The following is a 15770-nucleotide window of genomic DNA, read 5'->3' on the forward strand; positions in this document are numbered from 1 at the left end:
CAACGATTGTAAAGTCAATGCGTGCGGCATCAATGGATGCATCAAGAAGCACAACCGATTGCAACACTCAGAAAACCAAGTAGACGAGGGCAATCACGCAGTCAACATAAGCGCAGCAACAATCAACCAGAGTAACGAAGTTACTAGCTTTCTTCAGATAGTTCCTGTCTCAATACAGAGCAGTGGCAACAGGCTGAACACATATGCTTTTCTCGATAGTGGATCAACGGTTTCATTCATCGATCAAAGTGTGCAAGAGGAGTTACAAGCCCAAGGCAACGATGTGACGCTCAACATAGCTGGCATACATGGAACAAAGGACCTGAAGACAGAAAAGGTTCATCTCAAAATAAAGGGACTACATTCAAACGTGCATTCAATCGAAGCATTTCCACACCCGTCAATATCCTTGGGAAACACAAACTACAACTACAACAAGCTGAAGCAAAGCTTCAATCACTTGAGTGTTCTACCCAACAAAAGTTTCAACTTGATGGAAATTTGCATCATCCTTGGTCAAGATGCTTATGAGCTACAACGCCCACTGGACTACAAGATAGGAACACGAAGTGAACCTTTCGCCGTTCTAACAGAACTAGGATGGGTAGTTAGTGGACCCATGACGGGTAAAAGAAGACAAAATGTTCGTCATTTTGTCTTCACTGAAGATGTGAAAGTGGCTGAGAATATCCAAACCTGGTGGGACATAGAAAACTAAGCTTCCAAAATCAACGTCGTCAGTCAGTCAGTCAAAGAGGGAACTGCAGGCACAGAAGATGCTAGAGAGTACGACGAGGTTCACAGGCGAGCGGTACGAAGTGGGAATGCTGTGGAGTGCACCAGAGCCAAACCTACCAAACAACCACAGCTCAGCCTTGGGTCAGCTTTACTCACTGGAGCGAAGATTCAAAGGGACCCAAACCTGAAAAGTTCGTTTCAACAGTCAATAGATACAGATGTAGACAAGGGATTCGTAAAGATATTGCACGAATCCAACGTGAAAGGCACCTTCGGGAGAGAATGGTATTTGCCCCACCATCCAGTACTAAACCCGAACAAGCCTGGCAAAGTAAGACGTGTTTGCAATGCCGCGTTAAAGTAGGAAAAAGAAGTATTTCTAAATGATAAGCTACTAGCAGGACCTGGTCTGCTGCATGAGTTGATTGGAACAATAATCAGATTCCGTTGTAATAAGGACCAATAGCCCTGACAGCTGACATCGAATCGATATTTCTACAAGTGCAATTTCCCGAGCAGAATAGAAGTTGCTTGAGGTTCTTATGGCGTCCAAGAACTAACGAACTTGTTCAGATATACTAATATCAGCGTCACGTATTTGGAGCTAAGAGTTCTTCAACTTGCGCAAACTATGCTGTCTAGCGAGTTGGACTGGACAACGAAAAAGGGTATCCAATCGCAGCAAAGACAATACAAAACAACTTCTACAAGAATGATTTCATCAAATCAGTAGAAACCCCTGAAGAAGCAATTGAAGTCCTCAATCAACTACAACCTCTTCTCTCACGACGCGGATTTGAACTGAAGAAGTGGATAAGTAAAAACGATGCGGTTACCAAAGCAATCCCAGAAGACTTGAAGTCAATCAGCACACCAAGCAAGTCGAAGTGGAACCCAATACGGAGGGAACCTCAGTGCTAGGACTGCATTGGACCGTTATTGATGACAATCTTCAAGTATGCAGAGGTACAAACAAGGAAATTGAGGCACCTATAACCCAGAGGAAGATTTTGTCATTGGTATCTTCAGTATTCGACCCGATCGGATTGTTTGCTCCATTCAGTGTTTACATGAGACGACTTCTGAAAGGCACCTGGACTAAAAATGGGCAATATTGGGACAACGAAGTGGAGCTTGGTGACAAAGCAGAATGCCTGAGATGGAACGAACAACTTCCAATTGTAGCTGAAACGAGCATCGATAGGAGATACTTCAACAGAGAGGGGGATAAAACCTAACTTCATGGGTTTGCTGACGCATCCGAAGACACGATGTGTGCAGTGGCTTATCTACGTTCACAATCGAAGGAATACTCAGCTGACTTAGCATTTGTCATTGGAAAATGCAGAGTGGCACCGGTGAGGCATTTTTCAATACCGCGATTGGAATTGCAAGCGGCAGTCATGACAGTGAGGTTGAAGGAACAGATAGTCAAGGAACATGAAATGAAGATAAATAGTTGCAGTTTTTAGTCAGACTCAACTACGGTACCGCAGTGGATACACAGTTCCCATCGTAAACAACAAGTTTTTGTGGCCAATCGAGTGGCTGAGATACTAGATACAACTGATGTTTCACAGTGGAAACATGTGAGCGGTATCAACAACCCAGCGGAAATTGGCACCAGAGCAATAAACATTGAAGAACTCAAGAGAAGTGAGTGTCTTACTTGGCCAGCCCGGTTGTAACGTCCAGAAAACGAATGGCCAATGCAAGTGAACCTAATCTTCGAATCAGATGAAGAGAATATACCCTCATCAGTCTTCATCATACAGACTGAAGAAAAGAAAGCTGTTATTCAGTGGGAACGATTCAGTAACTTTAACAGACTAATGAACACAGTGGCATACGTACAGCGAGTATTTAACAAACACAAACCAGCAACACTTGTAGTCAGCATTGAAGAAAAAGAAAAAGCAAAAGCAACAATCTTCAAGCTACTACAGCAAGAACAGTTTGGTGAAGAGATGAAATCTCTGAAAGCTGAAAAGGAAATTCCAAAAGGCAGCAAGGTTCTACAATTCTCCCCCTTCCTAGATGAAGAATGACTTATTCGAGCCAAAGGCAGAATAGGCAAAAGTCAATTAGACTTCAATGCAAAGCATCCAAGTTTGCTACATTGGAAACATCATGTGGTTGAATTCTTCTTGCGAAACGAGCACAAGGACAATCAACATGAAGGCACTGAACATGTCAGAAACATTGTTCGGCAGAAGATGTGGATCCTAGGCATACGAAACGCCTTAAGATCAATGAAGAACAAGTGTGTCACCTGCAGAAAAGGCAGAGCACAAACGATAGCACCAGTAATGGCAGATTTACTTGAAGAGCGATTAGATGCTTCAACAGCCTTTACAAATGTTGGAGTTGACTGCTTTGGCCCTTTCATTGTGAAGATTGGGCGCAGGAATGAAAAGCGATGGTGTTGTCTGTTTACTTGTCTAACTATGAAAGCGGTGCATATAGAAGTGGCACCCCAGTTGGACACAGAGAGTTGTCTCAATGCAATAATGAGTTTTATTGCTCAAAAAGGCTAACCAAGTACAATCATCAGTGACAACGGGACTAACTTTGTTGGAGCTGAAAGAGAGTTTGCAGAGTACGTTGCGGCATGGAACAAGGAGGGGATCGAAGAACATCCAATTCAACGAGCAATCAGATGGAAGTTCAACCCACCCGCAGCACCACACTTTGGAGGAGTATGGGAACGGTTGGTGAGAAGTTGCAAGAAAGCAATGTATGCAGTGTTGGGGTGCAGATCAATCACCGAGGACGTTCTTTCAACAACGATGTGTTTTGTAGAGCTGACTGAAGGCAAGACCGCTGACTCCAGTCAATTCAGATGTAAATGACTTAGAAGCATTGACCCCCAATTACTTCTTGCTTGGCAACAGGAACGTTTGCCTACCTTACCTACCATGAGCAAAGGTATTTGATGATCATCGAATCTTCTTTCGACAAACTCAAGCATATGCGAATCTCATATGGGACAGATTTCGTAAAGAATATCTGCCAAATCTGAATAATGGACAAAAGTGGCGATCTACGGCGAACGAAACCCTTAAAGAAGGCGATCTCGTTTGGTTGATCAAAGCCAACGATAAGGATATTACAATTTTGGTCGAATTACGTAGACCATCGATGGGTCTGACGGTGTGATTCGATCAGCGATAGTTCAAACGGACGACGGAGTGTACCAGAGACCAGTAGTGATGCTCGCCACAGTACTACCTGGAAAAGATTCTTTCGCGATGGAAAACAGGGCCTGCTATGTTGTGGCTGAGCATACTAACTCAATTAACAAATTGAATAGCGCTTCAAGGCCATTTCAAGCCTTAAAGCTAGAATAGCATGACAAGCAAAATTTAATGCTACATTCTACTGAAGCCATACGGATTTGTTCATTTTGTTCAACATTCATATTCAGTAACTATTATTAGTACGCAATTGTCACACATGAATTGAAGCTCAAATTCGAACTATTTCAACACCAGCAAAACAAAACTACGGCTTAGCAGTATTGCATCAGATTCTTCGCGATTGGATTGCGAATCAACCTGTTATTGATACAGAATATTGGACAAAACTTCTACATGCTTAACAAACTTCCCATGACATCCAATTTACACTGAAAAAGTGACGTTATTTAAAAGTGTTAACAATTTGTCGACATTATTATCTACAACCAATCAACAGTTGAATTTGACATGTAAACCCACATGACTAGCAGCATAAAAGGAGCTTGAAAAACTACCAAAAATCAGTTGAAACTCGTGAATTTGGTTATATTAAACTTACATACCATGCACATTGAAGCACACTCACTTGAGCGGTAAATTACTTGTTACTTAGTCCTGTTTCTGTAGATCATATTAGTGATTGTACAGTTTTGGCTTTACTTTGACTTGTGAAAAGAGAATTAACTTTGATATTCTCAAAACTTTCTTTCTCAAGAACAAAGTTCCTAAATAAGAGAAACTTTGTGCAAAGCATAGAGACAATTTCTCTTACTGACTTTAACGAAGCTTAGTATAAATCACAAAATGCGTTATTGAGCAATTGAGAGTACTGAAAAGCAAAAAGTTAAAAACTTCTTATATTTGTTAACTTTGATTATCGGGAAAAAACTATCGGAAAATGTTAAGAAATCGGAGACGGAAATTATTTGCCCTAAACAGTAGCTAGGACAGTTACCCAGAGCTGTACATGGGGATTTTGCAATTTCGAAACATAACTTGAGTTATTAACCAAAACTCGAGCAAAATTTGATTGTTTCAGTTTGAATTATTTTGTAATTCTGAGAGAAACAAGTTTGTTATACAGCAAGTTTGTTATACAGGAATTGAGCAACAAGTAATGCAACGGTAATCTACAGTATGGCGGATAATACAGTTCACAAATTTAACTGCAAAAACACAATATCCGGACAGATTTGAAACCGCTGAAACGAACTGGGCGGTGTAAAGTTTTCCTTGACATTGATAAGAGAGCTGCCGTTACATCATTAATGAAGATACTTTTTGGCTTTCTAGAGAAGCATGAGGCAACTTATTTTATCTTCCAGTCTCTTATGTCTCGTTTTTTGCTTCCAGCCAGGATTCTTTGACTTGACTGTTTCCGTTTGTTTTAGCGACCTTTTTTGTCGTATTTCACTGGACAACTTTATGAAGTAACATTGAAGCTTGAGGCTAGGGTAATGTGTGAGTGCAATAGTTCTAGCTTTTCGTGACTTTTAAATCGCTGGTCTTAACATATTTTAAATGAGTTTTCAATTGTTCTTCTTTATTGTTCTTTTTTTTGGATTTGTATATTATCTTCCTTATTTTCAGTTCTCATCTGCATTCTAGTGAATCTAACCTTTTTCATCACTTTAAATTTGCATCAGAAGTCTTCGAAATAAAATTTTTCTTTTTCTTCAGAAAAACAGAGGACTTTTGAGTTTTGTCCCTTTTTGTTTTTGTTGACTTTTATCGTTTTTGACTAATAACAATTTCCATCAGATTTTCAGATGTTTGAAGTTTTCACGGCCCAGTGATTTCTTTGTAGCTGGAATTTTTTACTACACTATTCAGCTTTAAAATGCATCAATTTTTTAATTACTGATTTTGTTTATTGGTATTTAATTTGCCCTGTACTGGAGCAAACATAACTGTTGCTTTCAATAACTGCACATTTTGAACTGCTGGCTGAATTTAATTTTCAGTTACAAGTTATAAAATGTGTTTCGCGACTTTTTTAATGCCAACGTGTTTTAAAAACTGTTTCAGTTCAGCCATATGTAATTTTAAAAAAATCTTTTTCGTTATATTTTTCTCGCCGAGTATCCGCAAAATTTTGGTTTTGTTGATACATAGGGTGAATTTGTCCAACATAATATGATGTTTGGATTAATTGGGCAACATTATACTTTAAAGAAAACGGAAATATCCTTTGTCCAGATTTTTTTCTGTTTCCTTTTGCGTTTGTTTTTGCCTCATATGTTTTGTTCATTATCAAAGTCCGAAACTATCGTGTAAACGCAAAATGTTAGGATCTTCCTTCCTTTGGATTTTATTTCAGGACATGTGCTTCAATTTTTTCTACTCAGTTATTGCCATGCAATTTTCGTTGTGACTATCGGATCACGCGTCAAAAGGTTAAAAAGAAACTTTGTCGGTGAATTCTAACACTCGGCTGCTAAAATTATGTTCTTGTCGTCATTTTGTTTGCTTTTTGTCTGGGCTCTGATCAAGTGCACTTTATAACTGTTCTTTCAGAATGCAAAATTTAAATAATTATCTTAACCAATAGAGATGAAAAAGCTGGATAAACTTAAAGCCTTGTTTCTTAAAGGATCTTAGTGTTTGAAATTTGGATAGAAGTTTGGACAGAAATTTCGATAGAAGTTGAAATCGGAACGTTTTTTTTTGTGCTCGCTGAATTATATTGATGTTGATTTTTTTAAACTAGATGTAAAATGTGTCACTCGATTCAATTTCTATTAATTGTAGCAAAACAAAAAATAACTGGACTGCTACTCTCTTCACCAGTATTTATCTCTGTCCTAATTTGAGAAAAACATCAAATTTTAAATTACAAAACATGATCTTGCATTTATTTTTCGACTTTATCTTATCTCTGCTTGATTTGGTAGATATTTAAGCCTAGAATGTTGGCGGGACCCAAACATTATGTACGAGAGCATAGCACTAAACCTTCTCGTTCTCTATATAGTTTTTTTTCACTCACTGCTGCAGCGAAATTCTTGGGGAACTCACCTGTCAGGCAATCTTAAACAGGGCAGATGGAAAAATTACCAAGTGCAAACAATAAATTTCTATTTCTTTCCTAATTCCTGCAAATAGGCTCTAGTATATTCAATTTGACTAATTGTAGACAGATCTTGGGCAGTTTTAAAACCCTGGTCTAAACTTTGCTGATGCATAAGTTTTTTATGCTGTTGTTGACTTGGCCCTCCGTTACCTGAAATATGGGTCAGCGCTCGGGTTAAATTTGAAGTAATCAGCGAAAGATCGCCCGTTCCCATAGAACTCGACCCTCCTTTTTTCGCACCGTGTTTTGAGTTTCTCATATTGTTGAACTTAATTTTGATTATGGACGGAACTTTTGCGTTCTGACGAGCTTGACTTTGCGTTGTTGTGACTAACCACGTACTGACATTTTCACAAGTCGTTAAAGGTTGCGGGCTTTCCCGAATTGAATCCTTTTCACGTTCTTTCAACTTTTGCCTTTGTTCGATTGTGGAGCTTAATAAATGTTCTTTCTTGGGTACTGTGAAAAATGGGCTTTCTGCATCGATTTGCGGTAGTAATGATGCATAACTTTCATGTTGAAATAATCTGTCATATTCACGTTCGTTTAAACTTTTCAGTTTTTGCTCTAAATTAGCTAAAAGAACAGCTTTTTGGCGCTCAATTTCGCGTCTGTTTCGACTTGGTTTTCGGTCTATGAAAAACGAATTGGCTCTAGGTCGGGTTTGACTATTCGAACTCAAAATTGGGAGTTCAATTTCTGAACGCTGATTGGTTGAGCGCTTAGCACCGAATATTTCTTGCTTTCGACACGTATAATCACTGGATTTACTGTTAGAAACGTAACCGACTTTAGCTTGGCTAGTTCCAAAACTTGGAATCATTTCCAAGAAAATTTGGTTGTAAGAAAGTTCTTTTGAAATCTCACGTTCGCTGGCGAAAAGTTCCTCAGAATGTTCTGGAACTTTTTCTAGAACCTGAAACGTATGTGACCGGTTTAAAAATATCCCAGAGGCGTGGGATAAATGAACGTTTTGAGAAGTGTTAGGAAACCCGTCGAAATAAGTCTTGCTTCGGCTCCTAAGACAGTTTTCAATACTTGATTTGTAGTTTTGATAAAGTGAGTTTCCGTGGGACGTTGAATCGGAATGACTGTAAGAGAATGTTGAGTTATTTTTAGATCCACCGAAATAGAAATCTTTTGATTTTGTTCGTGTTAGCTTAACATGTTCGCTAGACGACGGCACATTGTTGTTGTGTTTTAGATAATTGAATTCTTCAAAAGACGAGAAATCGTCCAGCCAATTACATGATTCGAATGACGTTTGTAAACTTATTTCGAGTAAATTTCTTGAAGCTCTCCGCTCAATTGTGTTTTCGTTATGATCTGGAAATAGAATGTCTTCGCTTATAAATTGCAACGGGAAGTAGTAGTGATACTCACTAGCTTCTTGGTCTGATTTTTCCTGATCCGAATTGCTTTCGGACATTTTCGAAACAGCTCAAGGCATTGAAACCCAAAGGATTTTTTCAACCAATTGCTGAGTTCTCGGGACAAAAAATTCTTTTAAATCGGTTGGACATTTTCCAGGTGGATCTGATTGTCTTGATTAATTCAGTTTTGCCTTTTTCCTTAAAAAAACTGAAAAAGTTACGTATATTGGTTGTTAAATTCTCTGCGATATTCGTGTGGCAATGTTCGTTTTAACAATAATTTCGTCTCGCAACAAGACTTGTAACAAACGGTGTATACTTTTAAAGAAAAAAACTGGAGCATTGCAAGTCCGCATAACAAAGCGTTCTAATAAACTACCATTTAGTAATTGATTATCGACAAATAAGTGTTATAGTGGATCATAATTAAAAATTGATATAATAAGCAATTCCGAAAAGTTTCAATTTCGAAGTCCAGTCAGTACAAACTTGCGCTTAATTTTTAACACCGAAGTAAATATTATCATAAAATGCGCATCAGCAATTTAGTTCAGCTCGATAAAACTTTCGTTTCGATGAACGCAATAGTTTTGGTATGCGATTATTTGAGCCAAAAATAGTTTCAAAAAGGAGCGATAATAAATTTTGACACAATTAGGGTGACTGTTGTAAATTTGACAAGCAAGCAGTAAAAGTCAAATAAACTGAACCAGACATCAAAGATGCTTTTTAAACGTTCAATTGTTCTGTTTGTTTGATGATTCAACATAATCGGGGAACAGAAAAGGTAACCTGGTTATAATAAACAGTTATAAATGGTTATAATGATTGAATAGGTGATAAATATTGTTTGACTTGTCATAAATAAATGGTCATGCAAGCCCTGATATATGTTTGTTTGCTTGTGTTTTTTTTCAGTGCTTGCTTTTAGTATTTGGAGGTATTCCAGTAAATCCATTAAAATTGATTGGATTCCTGTTCCACGGGGAAGCATGAACAACTATCCCCATATACAAAGGAGGCGCCCTAACAAGGCAGGTGTTCTCTTTGCTCTTTTATCCTCTTTTCAGTTTCATTTTTTGCCTAATCCATCAAAATAAATCAAAACAATTGATCCCAACCGTCAATTTTTGTCACCAAGTTCTCTTTACCGAACGCAAAATAAGCATAATTATGCGCACGGAGCACATTTATTACAATTTTAGTATTACTAAGTTTTAGTAAACGTTTTTCAAAGTGATGTGAGCTTTGTATTTGAAGAAGCTTTTAAAAAATGCAAGTGTTTTCTAAAAGAAACTAAGAAACTTGTAAAAATTAAGTTTTTCGTACGAGGAATTAACTGGTTGAAGTTTCGGCTACTGGAGAAATTTGCCATCGAGTTTTGCATTAATCTCAGCTCATTGTTTGATTGAAAGTATTGGATAACAAAAGTAGTTTTTTCATTTTTTGATCCTGATATTTTTTTGTTTGTTTAGAATGATACTTTTTGGTTCAAATCGATTAATGACCTATAGGATTTAGCAAAAATTTTTTAATGCAAAAAGTGTCCCTAAGCAGAAGCCTTCGAATAGTGGGAACAAAACAGCAACGTGCAGTTTTGCACCATATTTTTGGCAGAGAATTTTATGCGAGACCTTGAAACAATTTGTAATTTTTTGAGGTGTTTTTGTTTTTGTTGATCACATTTGTTAATGGTTTCTATTAATATCTCCGTAAGTCCGTCCGTCTCTTAAGTGCGTAATAAATAAATCACGTCCCGCTAAGCCTCCCTAGCAAAATTGCACAGCATTAAACAGCAGGAGAGCATTATTTGTCTGGCGTTTGAGGATGAAAATCTAATGACCTTGATGAGCTTATCTGTGAACAAAATCAAACAAAACATGTTCTTCAGGAAATTTGTACCATTTCTCAGTTGTTCTTGGGTGTTGAAAATTTCCTAACGGCAATTACGTCCGTTGTACAATTACGTCAGCTTTTACGTCAACTGTCCAATAATGTAATTTTATTGGACCATTGACGTAATCCACAGTATCAAATAATAATTTTGATTGTAGGGCAACTAGATCAAGGCATGCGAAAAACACTCATTAGACTGCCGCATTGGACACTCATTAAGGGTTCCACTCGGCCCTCGTCCTGGTTACAAGTAATCCACTTATTTGTTGATGCGTCCAAAAGCAGTTGTCTAATCTTAGACTACTTTTTTGATCCGATCTTATCCAACTAATGCTCAACTGATTTTTTTGTTCAGAAAGCAGCTTGTCAAGCGTATAATAGCAAACTAAAAAGATCGTTTTCAATTTCTCTTTTTTGGGGAGTTACGGTGGTTTAAAAATATTGTGAACGTTAGCTTGAATTCCTTTGTTTTGTACACATTTTTCGTAATGATTTCTAAAAATTTCATCAATTTTGCTTTAAAATATGTTAAAATTGTTACCGATAGTCTTATTCGGGTTTCCATTAAGGATTAAAATACTTTAATTGTTCAAAACGACTTTTCGTGCGAAATTTTTTTAAATCTGCCGTTTATTTTTTATTATTTTTGTGAAAAATGGCACCAAATATGCTTCTTTGGCCCACTTCAAAATTAACCGGCAGTGCAGACACGAACACTGTTGACACAATTTTTGTTTAATCAGATGAGGGCTGTTTTTACCTCCGGTAACTAAGAAAGCGTTTTGGAACTTACAATTTCGCTTTCGCCAATTTAAATAGATATTTACCCGAAATGCAAAATTAGTTTTCGGTATATGAAGATTTTCGTTTGGCAAGCTATCTGATACACAATTGTTTGAAACAATTAAGTTTTTTTGTCTGCCACTTTGCGATAGCAAGGCTAGTTAGCAACGCCGATAACCGTTGATTTTTTCAATGAAATGATTCGGATTTGGCTCTGTATTTCCAACTTTTTTTTGCATTTTTTAATCCGAATTACAGACAAGTCTCTTTCATTATCTGATTCAATTAATTGATAAACGAAAAGATCGTCTTTCTTTCAACTAAAGCTTGAGGTCTTCTGAGTGAAGCTCATTGTCAAGCTTCTGAGTAAAGCTCATTAATTAAATTTTCAATAAATTTTTTGGTTTTTCCATCATTTGTTACATTGTAGTTTTATGACTGACTCTAATTACTCAAAGGTCCTAATAACTATTCACGACGATATTTAATAAACTATCTAACGATTTGAGTTGATACCTACTAAATCTTCGCTAATAAAACTCAATAATTATCCAAAAATTTTTATTTATATTTGATAAATTGAATTTTTGTCAACTGTTTCGCTAACATTTGGATGATAGGCGAGCAGCAGTAGAGAGACTAGTTCTTGTTTGAAATTAGAATTTTGTAATCGAAAAATTATTTGGATAGAAATTGGGCGCTGTCGCTTTTTTTGTTTTTTCTGTTTTTTTATCTACAGACCAGTAGGTTTTCAAATCGAAACTCACTTTCTTGAAGATGAAATTTCAATGCAAATTAAAGTGTTTGAATATACTTTGTAAATTTAGCGAAATGCTTATACTTTTTGGCTCTGGTTGTTAATTTATAGTCTTTCAACTTTTTAGTGTCAATAGTGAGAGGTCAAATTGGCTTCCCAAGCAACCCCAAGTTAAAGTATTTAGTGTTTTTTTACTTGAAACTTTATGTTTGTTATGACTTTGGTTGTTGTGAATTGATTATTTTCTATATTTTGAATGAAGAGATTGTGATTTTAGAGGTTTCTACCCCTTTTCGTTGTAATATTGAATCAACTTTTTGATTTCTGCCTCTCTACTTGTTCTTTCTGTAGTTCTATGACATCTGGGATACTGAAAGGTCGCAATGATTTCGTATTAAGGTATAAATAAGGCTGTTGAATGTTTTCAGTTGATAGCAAATGATATTCATGGCATTGGAATCAATTGTTTTCAAAAAGTATTAATTTTTTTTTTAATTTTGTTCTTTTCGTTTTTTTGTCTACTTTTTTAATTAGACAGGTTGAAAAGTTGCAAATCTTTTCATGTGAAATAAAAGTTGTTTTGTTTAGTTTATGTACCATCTAATGTTATTTTGACTTTGTAGCTTTTTAAAAAAAGATAAACAGTTTTGGTCGCAGTTAAAGCTCGTTGTTTTTCTTTGCTTTTATAGATCAACGCATTATGAAAAATGAGCTCTTAAACTTTTTTCTTTTTGAGCTTTTTTGTCTTTCAACAATCTGACTTACAAAAAAAGACTACAAATAAAATTTTGTCCTTTTGCCAGTTTTTCAATAGATCTGGAGTTGCTAGCCCTTTATTGCTCTTCAATCGGCGAAAAATGTGTGCTCAAATTTTCGTTCGACAATATTGAAAAAAATTTTGCCGAGAAATAAACTCCAGAAACAATTACAGTTGGAGTGGAGAGTGTGCAGTAAAACAAAAATAATCCAAAATCTCTATTTTGGAGTAAAAACTATCATTCGTTAGCGTGTCTACGGATACCAAACTTGAGTAAATTTACCCGTCTTTTTTGGATTTCACTTTTCCTATGTTAATACATTGTGCTTTTGAAACATACTTTCGAACTTCGCGGACGAAAAGGCAGTGCCCTATATGGAATTTCCAGTCAGTGTGTTTTTTTCACTTTTAAACTGGAAATTGAAAAGTTAAAACGGCTTTCGACTGCAAAATAAGTTTGACAGAAGCACGTTCAGCAAGAAAATTGAATGGCAGATTAATTGCAGTTTAAACCCTCAATTTAGTAATCTTAAAAGGTTAAATAGAAAAATTGAGCGGAAAAACGATTAGAAGGATTAAAGTTTTGTGAAATGCCCATACAGCCAAACGTGAGTAGTTTTCACATTGAATTGATCCTGTTTTTCATTTTAAGGCTCTTAATTGCTTTTCGGAAATTTCTTTGTTGAATAGAAGTTGGCACCTGAAAACGCCATTCACTTTTTTGGAAACAGATTGTTTTCGGTATCGGTAGCCTCTTATAATGTTTATACAAGCACCACAAAATTTAACACAATTTTAAGCCACGTAGTAACTCGAAAAAATTGAATCCTTTGAAATGTACAAAAAAGCTACAATCTTTGGTTGACAATTTTACCAGTCACAGTTTTATACGCAAAATATATGGATCAACACAGTTGCTCTGAACATTAAATTGTTATTTCAGTAATCATTACCTCCACCTGTGATTGCAGTGACAAAAGTTATAATCATGAGTTCTTAAAGTTTCTTTAACACTGTTGATAATGTGATAATGTATCAAAGGAAAAATAACTCAATAGCATAAGTTCTGACAACTTATTCGCAAAATAACGGGGATTTTTTAAATTATATAGATCAAAGTATAAGGTTGAGCGGAGAAAATTGCCCTCTGAGTCTTATTGAATTTTTTAAAGTGTGTAATTCAATAGCATTTCACACTTTTTAGGCTGTTAAGCATCAGAGAACTAAAAAAAATTCTCGTTGTTTAAACTGGCTGTTCAAGCATCGCATTCAAAGGCAAATTAAACAGTAGATTTAGACCATGACAAGCAAAAATTAATGCTTCTTTCTAACCAAGCCCCTAAAAAGTTTTTCACGATCTGTCAACATGGTTAGTTGGTACCTGTTACTAGTACGTGATTATTATACCTGTATCGGAACTCGAAAACAGGCTAAAAATTGAATATTGCACTATCATTAACTCAGTATTATCAAGTATTGTTAGAATTGGATTCTGATGATATCAGTTGTTGGTATAGAACATTCGAGAAAAATTCTGCACATTTAACATCTTCCTATGACGTCAAATTTGTACTGAAACAGAGATGTCGTGGAAAACAATTCTCATTCATTCGACTTTGTTATTTGCAGCTAACCAAAGCCAAAAAATTGGTATGTAAACCATCCGATTATCATTTTAAATAGAGCTTGAAATACTTCCACCGAATATAAGTTGAAGCTCCTAATATTTTTTTTGTATTAGAAATATCAAATAGTGCTATTTGAAGCGCAATTCATTAGTCGCTAAATAACTTCTTACTGTGTCTTGTTTCAATCATTTTAGAAATTGCGCAGTTTAACTTAACTTTAGCTTAAGAGTTAATGTTTTTTTTTTGTGAAACAGAGTTCCTAAATGAAAAACCTTCAAAAAGCGTATACAGTGATTCTCCCAAATTGGGTATAAAGTAACCGAATACATTTTCAACATTGCGGTTTTAGAAAACAAAAGGGAGTTAGACTTGAATTACGAAGAATTGGTCAGAAATTCATTTGAAGATCTGGGACTAGGACTCTTTCACTTTTGTTAAAGATACAAACCTGAAACTTTGCACAAAAAAAGCTAAGTTATGGGACTATCGTATGGTGGTGCGGGATTTCTCCTATTCTGTTTTTTGGCTATGTTATTAGAATTTTTCAAAAAATGGTTAATTGATCTGAATTACTTAATTAATTCATGTGAAACAAACTCGCTATTAAGTAAAACCGGACGGTCAGTTATTAAGACTAATGGTTTGGCATTTAATAGAAAGTCAGTTTATTTTATGTCGGATAATATCGCTCATAAGATTTAACTGCAAGGACGGACAATTTTGAAAACTAACAAACTGGGTGGTATAAAGATTTCCCTGTCATTGACAGAAGAGCATTCGTTTCATTTGGTCCGCCGATACGGATCGTGGAAGGCAAAGTACTGTTCGATCCGATGAAGAGAGCGCCAAATATCCAAACTAGGGAAAATCAATTAACTAAAGAATCAAACGCCACCACAAGCTAATTAAGATTCCGATCGACAAAACAAACTAAAAAGTCTCCGTCAGCATAAGTCACTTTCTTGTGGAGAAATTTTCTAAGCGACTACAGTGACGAAATAGACCTACACCCTACCTATCAACATTTGTTGAAGATCATCTAAAGTAAGCGAGGGAGTGAATAGTACTGTGTTTTACATTGTTTGGTTTGCACTTATATGCAAAGGCACGGAACCATTAATGATTTTCAGGGCACAGTAAAGCGAGTCAAGCAAGGAACGAAAGCGAGGTAATGATAGCCCCTAGCAGTTAATTCAGTTGATCAAACATTACAAAACGGAGAAGTAGCGAACGGTCAAAAACGTTTCGTAAACATTATGAGCAAAAAAGCATGAAGAATGGATCGAAAATTTTCGATATTGAATTTGAAATCAAGTTTCAAGTTGAATGAGCTACGATATATTTGCTCTCCATTTCTTTTGATTTAATAATAGTGACTTTGCTATTGTCCCTCTTTAGTCAACAATACGTTTGTCCTCTATTTGATTAATGCATCGATATGCTGTGGGTGAGTGATAATTATGTTATTTGCGTGGTATCAAACTAATAAAATCTGGGGCAATCGGTCAGCTCACAAATGATTTTGA

The sequence above is a fragment of the Convolutriloba macropyga genome, chromosome 7, assembly GCF_964194025.1.
Source record: "Convolutriloba macropyga chromosome 7, txConMacr16.3, whole genome shotgun sequence".
Taxonomy (NCBI): domain Eukaryota; kingdom Metazoa; phylum Xenacoelomorpha; order Acoela; family Convolutidae; genus Convolutriloba; species Convolutriloba macropyga.